We start from the raw sequence: 15,551 nt of genomic DNA on the forward strand, positions 1-15,551 counted from the left end.
TTTGGGGAAGGAAATCTGCCATCCTCTGGACCAAATGCGACTCCAGAGTCACAGCAATGTGGTTGACTCTCAACTGCCCTCTAAACAAGGGTAACTAGGGATGGACAGTAAATGCTGGCCAGCCAGTGATGCCCATGTCCCATGAATGAATGACAAAAATGTACTTTCCCACCAATGGTGATGTTGATAGCAGCTTATTTATTTTTGCATTACCCGGCTCCGCAACCAGGTCTGAGAGAAACACAGATGCACCAACCAATTCATCTCCTTCTGTGGGGAGAGAATAGAGCCATCGTTTCAAGTTAGATGACCTTTCATCAAAGCTCTGATGAAGGGTCATCCAGATTCGAAGCGTTGGCTCAATTCTCTCCCCACAGATGCTGTCAGACCTGCTGAGATTTTCCAGCATTTTCTGTTTTTGTTTCAGATTCCAGCATCCACAGTATTTTGCTTTTATCTCCTCCTTCTGTGTTTCTCAAACTCTCATGAAATTTTTATCTTTTTTTTAACAGTGGTGTGTTTTTGTGATGTGTGGGGTGGTTTTGATGGTGTTGGGGAAAGGAGATGTGTTGATGTCTGGAGCTTAAACTCTTCATCAGAAAGTAGTAAAGGCAGGTTCAGTGCTTTTTTTTCTAAAACCCCTTCTTGTCAGGACTGATTGGACCAGTACATTTTGCCAACACTTTCTGTCTAAAATTCAGATCTGCGGCATTTCAGTTTGTCTGCTTATTCTCTGTCTCTTTTCTCTCCCCTATCCCTTTGCCTTGTTTGTTTGCACCACTCGCAAGTCTTTTAACCCTCCCCTATTTACACATTCTTTTGTCCATGTATATGTGGTCTCAATTCTGATCTTTTTAAATCACCTAACAAGCATCCATTTTTTAAAATACTTTTCCAATTCAATCAAATCAAGTCCAATTTAGAGTCTCAACAAGTTGAGACATTTCCGATCCAGGCTGACAAGACAGGACATGCAAGCCTCTATCCTGTCTTGGGCCTGATCTACATGAGCCAAGCTGATTGGAGGAGGCGCAGGTCTTCCTCCTCCAAGGCTTGATCTCATTTGCATCTCAGCCAAAAGGCTGAGATACCGCTTTTAAAAATTGCTTCATATTAAGCATATGAAGCTTAAATGCAACCCAATGGCCACGACCAAGTGCAGCATCGGCACAACCACACCTGATCTTAGCCAAAAGGCCGAGAAGCATCCATTAAGCAATTTGCAGATAATTCCACTGATGTCATGGATGCAAATATAGATTTCTCTCCCTCTTCTGTCTTTGGCTCCTCCTTCTACTCCAGTTTACTAAATTGGAATAAAATTGGCTGTTTATCTTTCTGTTTTCATATCTGGTGAAAGCTTACACATACAAAAAGCATTAATAACTTATCTTCTCTCTTTCCAGATGCCTTGAAAACAGGGTGTCGTCACTTCTTCCTCAACTATTGCCAGATGTATCTTTTTCCCAGTCTTTTCTATTTTTATTTCAGATTTTCCTCACTTGTTTCTGATTTCTTTCCCCGTATATTTTCTAATTGCAGGATATCGTAATGGTTTGAAACAGTAAAAGTGGAAATAAGATAAATCAGAAGGTGACCAATAAGTGTAAATGTTATAAACCTGTCAGAGGGACAATCAGCCCCAGCTCTGCAATCCTGGGAAAGAAAAATGAGCACATATTGGAAGATAAGTGAGCGAGGGCAGCCTGTCATTGCGACCCAATTGTGTTCTATCCTGGCTTGCATTTGTACCAGGGAGGCGTACGTTAAGTCCAGGCAACTGAAAACAGATGGAGCTCTGGAGGAATACAGAGAGAGTAGGAAAGAACTCAAACGGGGAGTTAGAAGGGCAAAAAGAGGTCATGAGATGTTCTTGGCAGGCAGGATTAAGGAGAATCCTAAGGCATTCTATTCATACGTTAGGAACAAAAGACTTGTCAGGGAGAAAATCGGACCTCTCTGGGACAAAGGAGGGGAATTATGCTTAGAACCCAAGGGAATAGGGGAGATCCTAAATGAATACTTTGCATCGGTATTCACCAAGGAGAGGGGCGTGTTAACCAGGAGTGTCTCGGAGGGAGGTGTTGACCCGTTAGAGAAAATCTCCATTACAAGAGAGGAAGTGTTAGGTTTTTTAGGGAACATTAAAACTGACAAAGCCCCAGGGCCTGATGGCATCTATCCTCGACTGCTCAGGGAGACGAGAGATGAAATTGCTGGGCCTCTGACGGAAATCTTTGTCGCTTCTTTGGACACGGGTGAGGTCCCTGAGAATTGGAGGATAGCGAATGTGGTCCCGTTGTTTAAGAAGGGTAGCAGGGATAACCCAGGAATTTATAGGCCGGTGAGCTTGACGTCCGTGGTAGGGAAGTTGTTGGAGAGGATTCTTAGAGACAGGATGTATGTGCATTTAGAACGGAACAATCTCATTAGTGACAGACAGCATGGTTTTGTAAGAGGGAGGTCGTGCCTTACAAATTTGGTGGAGTTTTTTGAGGAAGTGACAAAAACGGTTGATGAAGGAAGGGCCGTGGATGTCGTCTATATGGATTTCAGTAAGGCATTTGACAAAGTCCCACATGGCAGGTTGGTTAAGAAGGTTAAGGCTCATGGGATACAAGGAGAAGTGGCTAGATGGGTGGAGAACTGGCTTGGCCATAGGAGACAGAGGGTAGTGGTCGAAGGGTCTTTTTCCGGCTGGAGGTCTGTGACCAGTGGTGTTCCGCAGGGCTCTGTACTGGGACCTCTGCTATTTGTGATATATATAAATGATTTGGAAGAAGGTGTAACTGGTGTAATCAGCAAGTTTGCGGATGACACGAAGATGGCTGGAATTGCGGATAGCGAAGAGCATTGTCGGGCAATACAGCAGGATATAGATAGGCTGGAAAATTGGGCAGAGAGGTGGCAGATGGAGTTTAATCCGGATAAATGCGAAGTGATGCATTTTGGAAGAAATAATGTAGGGAGGAGTTATACAATAAATGACAGAGTCATCAGGAGTATAGAAACACAGAGGGACCTAGGTGTGCAAGTCCACAAATCCTTGAAGGTGGCAACACAGGTGGAGAAGGTGGTGAAGAAGGCATATGGTATGCTTGCCTTTATAGGACGGGGTATAGAGCATAAAAGCTGGAGTCTGATGGTGCAGCTGTATAGAACGCTGGTTAGGCCACATTTGGAGTACTGCATCCAGTTCTGGTCGCCGCACTACCAGAAGGACGTGGAGGCATTAGAGAGAGTGCAGAGAAGGTTTACCAGGATGTTGCCTGGTATGGAGGGTCTTAGCTATGAGGAGAGATTGGATAGACTGGGGTTGTTCTCCTTGGAAAGACGGAGAATGAGGGGAGATCTAATAGAGGTGTACAAGATTATGAAGGGTATAGATAGGGTGAACAGTGGGAAGCTTTTTCCCAGGTCGGAGGTGACGATCACGAGGGGTCACGGGCTCAAGCTGAGAGGGGCGAAGTATAACTCAGACATCAGAGGGACGTTTTTTACACAGAGGGTGGTGGGGGCCTGGAATGCGCAGCCAAGTAGGGTGGTGGAGGCAGGCACGCTGACATTGTTTAAGACTTACCTGGATAGTCACATGAGCAGCCTGGGAATGGAGGGATACAAACGATTGGTCTAGTTGGACCAATGAGTGGCACAGGCTTGGAGGGCCGAAGGGCCTGTTTCCTGTGCTGTACTGTTCTTTGTTCTTTGGTAGGAGCTTTATGTTTCTAAGAACCATTCTGATGCGAATCGCCTCAACATACAGAGGACTGCCAAATACCAAAGCTGCAATCATAATGCCACCATTCTGTGGTAGTAATCTATTTCATCCTTGCTAACTGATTGGCACTCGCAAACAATCAGCACCGCCTTTCCCTCTTTGACTTCCTGCAGTAGCCGTTTAATAGCAATTGCCTTGAAAACAGGGTGTCCCCACTTCTTCCTTAACTATTGCCAGACCATACCAGCTACTTCATTAAAGGAGAAAGCGCATACACTTGTGAAGTGTCTTTTGTGACCTTATCATTCCCCAAAGCACCTGGGTGCCAATGAAGTATTCTCCAGGTGTAGTGACTTATTATGTGGGAGAAGTGTTGTGAATAATGTGCGCTTTGCAATAACCCACGTGGCAACCGGAATCAGACAATATAAATGACAGCTGAACAATTAAATCAGAGATCAAACACAGCTAGTCAGAAACAGAAGTGATGATAATTGCAGTTAGCCCATCATGACAGCAGCCAGGTACCAGAGCAATGTGTCTTTAATCTGCTGCAGGTCTTACTGAGTTCCTGACTCTGAATGTGCTTCCTCTGGAGAGTGGGTTTGTGCCCGATACGAAGGCACCATGTGAATCAGGCACATGGTCGCTGCACTCAGATTTGACCCCGGAGCAATTGCGTAGGAATGATCTGACTAGAGCTCACATTAGCCACTCTGTTTGTTGCCTGCTTGGACCCAGGCCAGAAAGGAAAATCAGCCCTATGATGTTCTGAGTGAAGCTTCTGTTTTCTTTTTACAGATAAATGTATCAATGAACAGAAGGCTTCCTTATAAAGCTCCTTGTTTTCAAAAGAATATTTGCACTCAGCCTGCTAACAGTTGTCATTTCTGTAGGGGCAGGCTAACTTCTACAAGTTGGATAATCATAGAATCCCTGCAGTGCAGAAGGAGGCCACTCAGCCCATTGAGTCTGCACCAACAACAATCCCATCCATGCCCTATGCCCGTAACCCCACGTATTTACCCTGCTAGTCCCCCTGACACATAAGGGACAGTTTATCATGGCCAATTAACCTAACCCGCACATCTTTGGACTGTGGGGAAAAAACTGGAGTACCCAGAGGAAACCCACGCAGACACGGGGAGTACTTGCAGATTCCGCACAGTCACCCCAGGCCAGAATTGAACCCGGGTCCCTGGCACTGTGAGGCAACGGTGTTGACCAGCGTGCTATCATGCCTCATACTTTAACACCATCCAGAATGTAAAGTTAAACATAAACGTGTTTCAATACAATGTAGAACTTCCCTTGCGTTGTACTGACAGGTATCAGTAGGATACACTTTTCAGTATCCAAGTTGATTATCATGAACCAGTCTGTGAATGTGGAAAAGTATAGACGTGACATGCTGCGTTCAAGAGCATTCTTTCAGATTCCAACTTCAGTATCTATCACCTCGGCAAAGGCAAGGGTGAGTTTCTCTTGAGAAATGACATCTCCAGCACTTTGTGATATATATAAATGATTTGGAAGAAGGTGTAACTGGTGTTATCAGCAAGTTTGCAGATGACACGAAGATAGCTGGACTTGCGGATAGCGATGAACATTGTCGGACAATACAGCAGGATACAGATAGGCTGGAAAATTGGGCGGAGAAATGGCAGATGGAATTTAATCCAGATAAATGCAAAGTGATGCATTTTGGAAGAACTAATGTAGGGGGGAGTTATACAATAAATGGCAGAGCCATCAAGAGTATAGAAACACAGAGGGACCTAGGTGTGCAAGTCCACAATTCCTTGAAGGTGGCAGCACAGGTGGAGAAGGTGGTGAAGAAGGCATATGGTATGCTTCCCTTTATAGGACGGGGTATAGAGTATAAAAGCTGGAGTCTGATGTTGCAGCTGTATAGAACGCTGATTATGCCACATTTGGAGTACTGCGTCCAGTTCTGGTCGCCGCACTACCAGAAGGACATGGAGGCTTTCGAGAGAGTGCAGAGAAGGTTTACCAGGATGTTGCCTGGTATGGAGGGTCTTAGCTATGAGGAGAGATTGGGTAAACTGGGCTTGTTCTCCCTGGAAAGACAGAGAATGAGGGGAGACCTAATAGAGGTGTACAAAATTATGAAGGGTATAGATAGGGTGAACAGTGGGAAGCTTTTTCCCAGGTCGGAGGTGACGATCACGAGGGGTCACGGGCTCAAGGTGAGAGGGGCGAGGTATAACTCAGATATCAGAGGGACATTTTTTACACAGCGAGTGGTGGGGGCCTGGAATGCGCTGCCAAGTAGGGTGGTGGAGACAGACACGCTGGCATCATTTAAGACTTACCTGGATAGTCACATGAGCAGTCCGGGAATGGAGGGATACAAACGAATGGTCCAGTTGGACCAATGAGCGGCACAGGCTTGGAGGGCCGAAGGGCCTGTTTCCTGTGCTGTACTGTTCTTTGCTCTTTTGTTCAGAGTCAGATTAAAGCTATTCATTCATCCAAAAATACCCGATCACTCCTGTTAACCTGCTGCTGTGCACCACTTGGGACGGGGGGAAGTGTGGGGGGTGGGGGGGGCTTCAGCAAAGTATTTAATTGGTTTCTGGCTCACCAAGTCAGGTTTTGAACTGCGTTGGTCATGTCCCCAAACTCTGCCCATCCCGCTCGAGGCTTTGACTAGGTTCACAGGACGACAGTCAGATGCGCCAGTGCTCCAACTTAATTACTCAATTCACACCAACTTCGAGCAGATGGTCTGATTAAAAATAAAATGTGCAAATGAGCCATCTTAATCTAATGAGCTTTTTTGTATTTCGTCAATCCAAAGCAGCCTCCAGAAGTTTATACAAATGTTATTTTGCTCTCAGTTTTTAAACTTTGTAAACCAGTAAAGTTTGTCAGGAGATGGAGTTGGATCCTTTCAAAGATTCAATTCGTGCCTCTTGCACGTTTTGTATAATATTTTAAAATTTGATTTTTAATTTTTAAATGTTGATTGTTAAGGTCTAATAACTTAAATGATATTATTGTTACAGTGTCTCTAAACATAATGGGTGGGATTTTCTGGCCTCATTTGACCCAAGACTGGAAAATCCCACCCGAGATCAACAGACATTTCCATTGTCCGCCCCTCGCCCGCTCCCATTCTGTGGTGGGCGGGTTGGTAAAATTCTGGCGAATATGCACACATCTTCAGCAGTGTCACTATTCTGTGACTGAATCTCCTGATCTTCACTTCCCTCATTCCAAATGCCTCTTATAAGCTCATCGCATTCTGAGCTGAGATTTTCAGGAATCTCCAAGGGCAGGATTTTCCAGCCCCAAAACCGGAAAATCCCAGCCGAGGTCAATGGACCTTTGCATGGTCCACCCCCTCACCCGCTACAATTCTTGCGATGGACGGGACAGGAAAACACCCCCCCAAGACTTTCAAACAAAGACGTATTCCATGTGCCAAAGAAATATTATTGATGTGAATCATTTGCATCTCCTCTCATGTGTATAATTTTAAAGTAAGATTCCATTACATATCATCATAGTTAACCACCTATGCAGTAAAGGCTAGTCACACACAAACACCGGAATTCTCCAATCTTGTACACCCCACCACCAATGCCAATGAGAACGGATAATTTGGCACTCAGCCAAATCTCTATTCACTGCAGCGGGACTGGAGAATCCCAGCCACGGGCGAGGTTGGAAATTCTGGCCACTGTCTCTCACACATATTTGTTCACTCAGGCTGGGCCTGTTTTGGCCCCTACTTGTGCTCTGGCCACTGGACCGCACCTGCTCTGGGTCATGGTCTCACTGCTTCTCCAGGCCCCACTCCCAATGCGGGCAGCCCTCCTCCTCCTTGAAAAGTTCCCACTGCTTGCTGCAAGTCTATTCACAGGCTGGTTTCTCCCTGAATTTGCTCCTGATCTCAGTGGTTTAGGACTTTGAGCAGTGCATTAGCAGGCATTTTTTTTTAGACCCTGTTCCAAATGTCATTAAGGACACCATTATTTTATAATTATCTAAGGACGATAGGTGTTGGAATATCTTTTTATTTTGAACATCATAATGAACTCTTTGGGCAACTCTCAATCACTGGCGAAACATTCCCAATTATCACAATACTGAGTCATCATCAACATTGCGTTTGTGGGGTTTGATTTCATGATTATAACTGCATCTTTGTTGAAACATTTCTAGCTGTTGCATATAATAGATACAGGAAAATACTGGAAATACTCAGCAGGTCAGGGAGCATTTGTGGAGAGAGAAACAGAATTACTGTTTCAGGTCAGTGATCTTTCATCAGATTCCTGTTCTCCTGCTGACTTTGCCTTTTTATAAAGCGGCTGCATTCTGCACCCACACAGGAGATTGTTAAGTATTGCTGCCTCATAAACCTTCAAATTAATGGCAACTTTGATATCACACAGATTACAGTCATGCTTGGATAGTCAGCAAAGCACATGCTTCCTCTTTGTACTCAAGTCTTACATAATCAGATCATAAGCTTCCAGAACTCTTTGACGGTATTCAATCTAGCTTGGCCAGCAGTGTTCAATGGTCTGACACTTGGCTTCGTAACAGTTTGGGCATGGTACTCACAGCATCCAATTGCCATCTGCGCGATTTTTCTCACTGTGCAAAACCACGCCAGTCTGCTAAGTTATAAAAAGTGCCCATTGTGTTGTTTAGAATATAATTCCAACAGTCTGTATTTTCTGTGCATACTTTGGGATTTACTTTTGAGGGAATCAGGACATATGATGGGCTGGTTGGTGCCCAAAGTAGGAAAATTATACATGTTCTGAGTGAGGAACAAGCTTGTTGGACAAAATGTAGTTTCTCATGTTCTCTTATAGGAAACTCATGAGGTTGTGCCCACATTATACCTGTCAAACTGGTATCTAAGTGTTCAATACAATAAGTGGAAGTGCACCAGCCACCATATTCGTAAAGGCTAAGTATAGGTGTTCCAAGTTAAAGGTAGAAATTAGCCTTTTTGCATACCAGCTGGAGTGTCAATGCCCATTACAGGACCCCTTCCTGAAACTGGATTTCACTGTGTTGAACAGGTATTTTGCATTAGCAAGAATATCTATAGAAATTATATTATTAAACTGGAAAGAGTGCAAAAAATATTTACTAAGATGCTACCGGTATTTGATCGTTTGAGTTATAAGGAGAGGCTGGATAGACTGGGACTTTTTTCCCTGGAGCGTCAGAGGCTGAGGGGTGACCTTATAGAGGGCTATGAAATAATGAGGGGCATAGATCAGCTAGATGGTCAACATCTTTTCCCAAAGGTAGAGGAGTCTAAAATTAGAGGTATTAGGTTTAAGGTGAGAGGGGAGAGATACAAAAGAGTTCAGAGGGGCAATTTTTTCACACAGAGGGTGATGAGTGTCTGGAACGAGCTGCCAGAGATAATAGTAGAGGTGGGTACAATTTTGTCTTTTAAAAAGCATCTCGCCAGTTACATGGGTAAAATGGGTATAGAGTGATATGGGCCAAAAAAGGGCAATGGGACTAGCTTAGTGGTTAAAAACAAAAGGGTGGCATGGACAAGTTGGGCAGAAGGGCCTGTTTCCATGCTGTAAACCTCTTTGACTCTATGACTGTATCATGATAACCATGTCTACATGCAACTTAATCAGAAATCTTTAAACAGATGGCTGCTGCCATTGCAAAAAAGGAATCTGAAAAACAGTAGTCGGAATTCTCCGGCAATTCATGCCCTGCCACCGCTGCTGGCAAGAATAGAGAATTTGGTGCTCAGCCAAATCTCCAACTCATAGCAGCGAGACAGGAGAATCCCGGCTGTGAGCGAGATCGGAGAATCCGGTCCTATTACTTTAGCAACATGTGAAGCGGGGAGGAGCAGGAGTTTGAAGAGCACTGACTGCCTTTTAGTCAGCACTCTCCCAAACACCTCCCACCTCTGACAAAGGACCGCCCACCCAGTAAAAGATACTCTTTTGTGGACCTGAAACTTGCTGGTCTTCCAGTGCAGAGTTATCTATGACCGAGTGTTGTGCGCGGACTGGCACATACCAAGGTCCAGGACTATGTGCTGTGGAATACGCTAAAGCTTGTACCACCATCACAAGGGTACAATAAGGATAAGCTGCTGTCTAAAGCTTTTCAGACGTAGTGCACAGAAGTGCTGGAGACTGGATAAAACCTCTTGGGTTGTATCTTTGACATGTTATGAATCTTGTAAATTTTAAATGCAATAGTAAATATAGTGAGTAACATACAGTTGAACGTTGTGTAATGCCAACTTGAAACAGTCATGTCATGTACCTTTATAAATTTTATGAACAATGCATATTTTTCCAAAATAAAAGATGCTCATGGTATGCCCAAAACCCATTGGTCTTCTGTGTAAACAGTTGTTCACGACTGAGTATTGCAGACTGCATATTCCAAGGACCAGCACTAGGTGCTGAGTATTGCACTAAAGCTTGGCACAGCCATCACAATGGGAAAAGGCCCCAATCCAATATCCGCCTGCCATACTACACTGAGATACAGGAAACTTTGCAAAGCACAGTCATGGGATGTATCTTGTAAATATCATGTGTAATTGCAGTTCTGCTGAGGCACCTCAGGATGCCACATGCTGTATGGAAACAGCTTTATTGCACTTTCAGTGAAGTTCAATTCAAATTGGTATGGTATGTAATTTTATAATTTTTTAATGAATGAAGTAGGTTTTTGGGAAAAAGAATTGTTTTGATTGACCTCATCAGCCATTGCACACCAAAGGACTAGAACCCCTATAAAACACCTCAGATCTCACACACCAGAGAATGTTTGAAATGAAATGTCAGCGCAACTTGCAATTGTAAATGTGATGAAGCACCTCAGAGCGCCATGTATCGCGAGAAATTATCCTGCACTGCACTTTATGTAAAGTCATATTTGAACTGTTTTGTGCTGTGCTTCACAACATTTATGAATAAAATATATTTTAAAAGCAAAAAATATTGTTTAAAGGCATTTTACCAGCAGTTACCTCAGGAAACAGAGCAGGTATCTGTAGTTCACTCGTCCAATTTGAGTGCCTTGGGCCTACCCATTCTGGCACAGGACTCATTTCCTATGCCCATTCACGCTGGTAATATCCATGATATTATCCAATTGTAACTCCATTGTGTTCTCAAGCAAGCCAAAAGAACAGCAAACTTTATTTTTAAAGAGAATTTAACACAGAAAATGTTCCTTAGTGCATAAAGAGGAACAAGAGAACAATGCGATTGACCCAGGGTGGGAACTTCCAGTCCCGCCAGCTGTGGGAATTGTTACAGGTGGAACGGAAAAGTTGACAGACCCGCAAAAGGTTCTTTGACTTTGGGTGGAAGTTTCTGGTCTCATGGTGGGAAAATTCTAGTGAATTAGCTGATGGCATGGTGGCACAATGGTTAGCACTGCTGCCTCACAGTGCCAAGGACCTGGCTTCGATTCTGTGTGGAATCTACACTTTCTCCCCGTGTCTACATGGGTTTCCTCCAGGTGCTCCGGTTTCCTCCCGCAGTCCGAAAGACGTGCTGGTTAGGTGCATTGGCCATGCTAAATTCTCCCTCTGTGTACCTAAACAGGCGCCCAAGTGTGGCAACTAGGGGATTTTCACAGTAACCTATTTGCAGTGTTAACGTAAGCCTACTTTTCACTAATAAATAAACATTTAAAAAAATCTTAGCAGGGGCGGAGGAGTGGGGGGGCGTGGGGGGTGCGCAATGGAAATCCTAGTCGGGGATGGGGCACGGCTCATTTCCAACCTCGTGAAGAATCATGATTGAAGCACTCTTGGTTACAATGCACTACTGTTGTAATGTGCAGGACCGCATCAGGCTCCACTTTGATGTCCATAATCTCTGTTGTCCAAAGAATCTTCACATGTGTGCGACACTGCAGTCCTGTGAATAACTTGGAACTAGATCTCTCCCATTGCATGAAACAAGGGGGAGACAAGTTCAGGAAAAATCAATATCAATTGGAAGGAAACTTTTTGCTAATCGAGAGAGCTCAGTAGGTGAGAACCATTTTGCTCAATATTTTAACTCTTGGGGGGCACAAACCAGGAATATTTAATTCTTGCTGGCTGAGTTATCTGTTTATTTCAACAGTAATTTCAAACAGTGAGCTTGATATGTTTCTCAGATCACTCTGAAAAAAGATTGTTTTGTTCTGTCTTGCTTGTGAAATTGTCGGATGAATCATGATTTCAGTGTTTATTAAAGCAATAACAAGTCAGCAAGGATTGACTCCAGATGCCAATAAATGTTTACATGCAGTGAAAGGATTCTCCATGCATTCTTCGGTATTGTGCTTTGTTATGGTCAAGCAGCAGCTTAGAAAAAGAGGGAATCAACAGAGTGATACATCAGTGAGCTGTATGGAAATATATGGGTTTCTGACAATCTTTTCATTTAAGATTTCTGCATGTAGTTCTTGTAGAATAAAATGTGAATTTGATCACAATTAATTCTTTCATGCAAGCATATATATGTACAAAGAACAAAAATAGGCCATTCGGCCCCTCAAGTCTGTTCTGCCATTTCATAAGATCATAACTGATTTGATATTGATCTCATATCCGAACCTACCTCCCCCCCCCCCCCCCGATAACCTCTCACCCTCTTGTTTGCCAAGAATCTATCTGCCTCTGCCTTATTGGATCAATGTCAAATCAATGATGATCTTATGAAATGGCAGAACAGACTTGAGGGGCCGAATGGCCTATTTTTGTTCTTTGTTCATATATATGCTTGTATGAAAGACTTAATTGTAACCAAATGCACATTTTATTCTACAAGGACTACATGCAGAAATCGTAAATGAAAAAATTGTCAGAAACCCATGTATTTCCATGCCCATGCAGGTCATTCTCCGGTCTCGCTGCTGTTAATGGAGATTTGGCTGAGCATCAAATTCCCCACCCTCGCTGGCAGCGGTAGCAGGGCAAACGAGACCAGAGAATTATAGCCAGAGTCTTTGAATATTTTTAAGGTGGGATTCCAGCTGGAAGGGTCAGTGCAATTCAATTTGTAATGCACCCACACTTGGAAATCCTTTTCGAGCCTGGGGAGATTCTCATTGAATTCTCCCACACTTAGAATTTTTTTTTGGAACGGGGACCTAAAGGTGACCATTAACAACCCAGCACAGTGGTTAGCACTGCTGCCTCACAGCGCCAGGGACCCGGGTTCAATTCTGGCCTCGAGTGACTGTGGGGGGTTTGCACGATCTCCCCATGTCTGCATGGTTTTCCTCCAGGTTTCCTCCTACAGTCCGAAGATGTGCGGGTTAGGTTGATTGGCCATGGTAAATTGCCCCATAGTGTTGGGGGAATAGCAGGGTATATACGTGGAGTTAAGGGGATAGGGCCTGGGTGGGATTGTGGTCAGTGCAGACTTGATGGGCCGAATGGCCCCCTTCTATACTGCAGGGATTCTATGGTTCTATGCCAGCAAGGGCGGCTGGATCTCCAAAAACCCTATATCCCAACCTCCCCATCAATCACAAGCTAAGACCAACCCCTCTCTCCACCTCCTAACAGTGGGCAGTTTCAGGGCTCTACCTAGCCATTTCCCCAAAATCCCGAGACCGTCAATGGCAGAATGTATTTAAATGAGATGTGAACCAGATTATGTCGGGATGCAGGGGTGAGGAGAGTCTTAAAGGTGATGCTCCCCAGCACTAAATATGCTTTGCTGTCACCCCATGATTCTCTGGCCCCACCCATGCTGCCCAGTGCATGAGCACAGATATCTGAGTGCCGGAGAATTGCAGTGCGGATCACGCCGAAGAGACTGGCACGGATCACTCTATTATTCCTCTTTTTGGGAAAATTCCGCCCATTTTCTCCCCCTACAGATGCTGCCGGACCTGCTGAGTTTTTTCAGCGTCCTGCTCATTTTCAGATTCAAGCATCCGCAGTATTTTGCTTATGATATATTTTTGTGACCTCCTTGTGTCCATTCTACAACTTACTTTCCTACCTATCTTTGCGCCATCAGCAAATTTGGCAACCACCCCATCCATCCTTCATCCAAGACAATAATATCAATTGTGAACAGTTGAGGTTCCAGTTAAGGTTTCCTTTTGAAATCCATATACAGAAAATGACCAAAATCTCTGACAAAAATTTAACCTAGAAATGTGAGTGTACATAGTGTGTTCGAACTGACCCTGACTGATTCACATCAGCTCAGTGCCAGACTGTTCGAACTGATTCTGACTGATTCACATCAGTTCGGTGCCAGACTGTTCGAACTGATTCTGACTGATTCACATCAGCTGAACAATTTTTATTTTTCATTTTACTCTGTTTCTATGGGATCTCCACATGGTCCATGTTATCAACAGGGAATCAGTGAGCTCTCAGGAATTGTAAACAACTGGAATTTCAATGTTATGTAAAAGGAATGTTAAATTTATATTCCGAGAATGAGTGTTGAGATGAGTGGTTCTCTTTATTCCTCTAACTTTGTAAGTTTGAGCTGTACTAATGTTATCTTCTAATATTTAAGTATCCAATGTATAAAGTTGTTTCTGTTTACATCTGAACAATTGCAGGGCGATTTCTAGCAGTTATTTCTATCTCATGCACACACGCAGTTTCTGAAATCACTCTTTAATTGCTATCTGTTCATAGTCCCTGTCCTTTGGAAAAATCCAGTCGTGAATTTGATAGTGACTGAGAAAGTGGGCAGTGTCAGACATTTATGATGCTATCAGACATTCCTCCACTAAGCTCCTGCGTTTGCTCAGCGAGTTTGACCAAGAATAGCAGGCCAATTTTCTCCTCATCTGAACTCATTTATGTTGCATTTATACCACATGTTTTCTCATTGGCACGAAGTCTCTGCAGTGTAAATTAGTTTGCAAGGCCCAAATTGCAATTTCCTTCTGCAGAGTCTCAATCTGCTCAGCCCTGACTCTGGATTCAACCTACATTCTTAAATACAATGCCACGGAATTCAGACCGTGGCAGTGTTAACGCATCCGTGGACTTTCTCAACCATGGTTGGTGTTAGGATGTCGCAACTGGGTCTAACACCCCTTGTTTTCAAATGGGAGGTCAGCAATTGCTTATCTGTAGACCCTTCCTGTGAAATGCGTGCATGTGCTTAGGTGTGCATGAGAGAGAAAAGGGTTGGGTTTGGAAAAATGGAACTTGGCTGCAATCGTGCGCACAGTCAAGTGTCTAGCAATATTCGCAGTGAGGGTTCACAGATTAATAATGACTTACTCATGGGTACCAGCAGCCGGTTCCAAAGTACCAGAACTGTCCTCCAGCAAGGTGTAAACATCTTCAGGGAAAGAGAGACGGGAACACTGGCTGGAGGGAAAAAATGTACTCCTCATAACTTTTAAGTCAACTGCTTGTGAGCAGAATCTGTACACTGCCTACAAAATTTGAATGATCTGTATTTGGCATCTACTTTATTTTTTTAAGAAAAAGCCAGTATCAAACTTCATATTTCTATAGGTTGTATTTCTGTAAGGATTTTCCCAATCATCTGCCATAACTTTGAGAAAGGTGCATGTAAACTCCAAAGGAATGAGCATAATTTCTGCCAGAGATTCGGCAGCATCACAAAGTTGATCCTCATTCTATCAGGTACCCTTCCTTCCCTTAGCAAAATAACTGCCGGTCATGTCCCATCACCACTGCCAGAGAAAGCGGAGAATTTGGCACTCAGTCAAATCTCCATTCACAGCAGCAGGACTGGAGAATTCCAGCCACAGACGAGGTCGGAGAATTCTGGCCAACATGTGCCACAATCCGGTTGCCAGGAAGCTCATATCCATGACACACCGTGCAACA

General features: G+C 43.9%; 1 protein-coding gene across 1 annotated transcript in view; it reads left to right on the plus strand.

The window, feature by feature from the left end:
- LOC144506482 (immunoglobulin superfamily member 3-like) overlaps positions 1 to 15,551 on the plus strand; it is a 225,883-nt gene that overhangs the window by 55,447 nt on the left and 154,885 nt on the right. The window lies entirely within an intron of this gene.

This window comes from Mustelus asterias, chromosome 17 (assembly GCF_964213995.1).
Source record: "Mustelus asterias chromosome 17, sMusAst1.hap1.1, whole genome shotgun sequence".
NCBI classification, from domain to species: domain Eukaryota; kingdom Metazoa; phylum Chordata; class Chondrichthyes; order Carcharhiniformes; family Triakidae; genus Mustelus; species Mustelus asterias.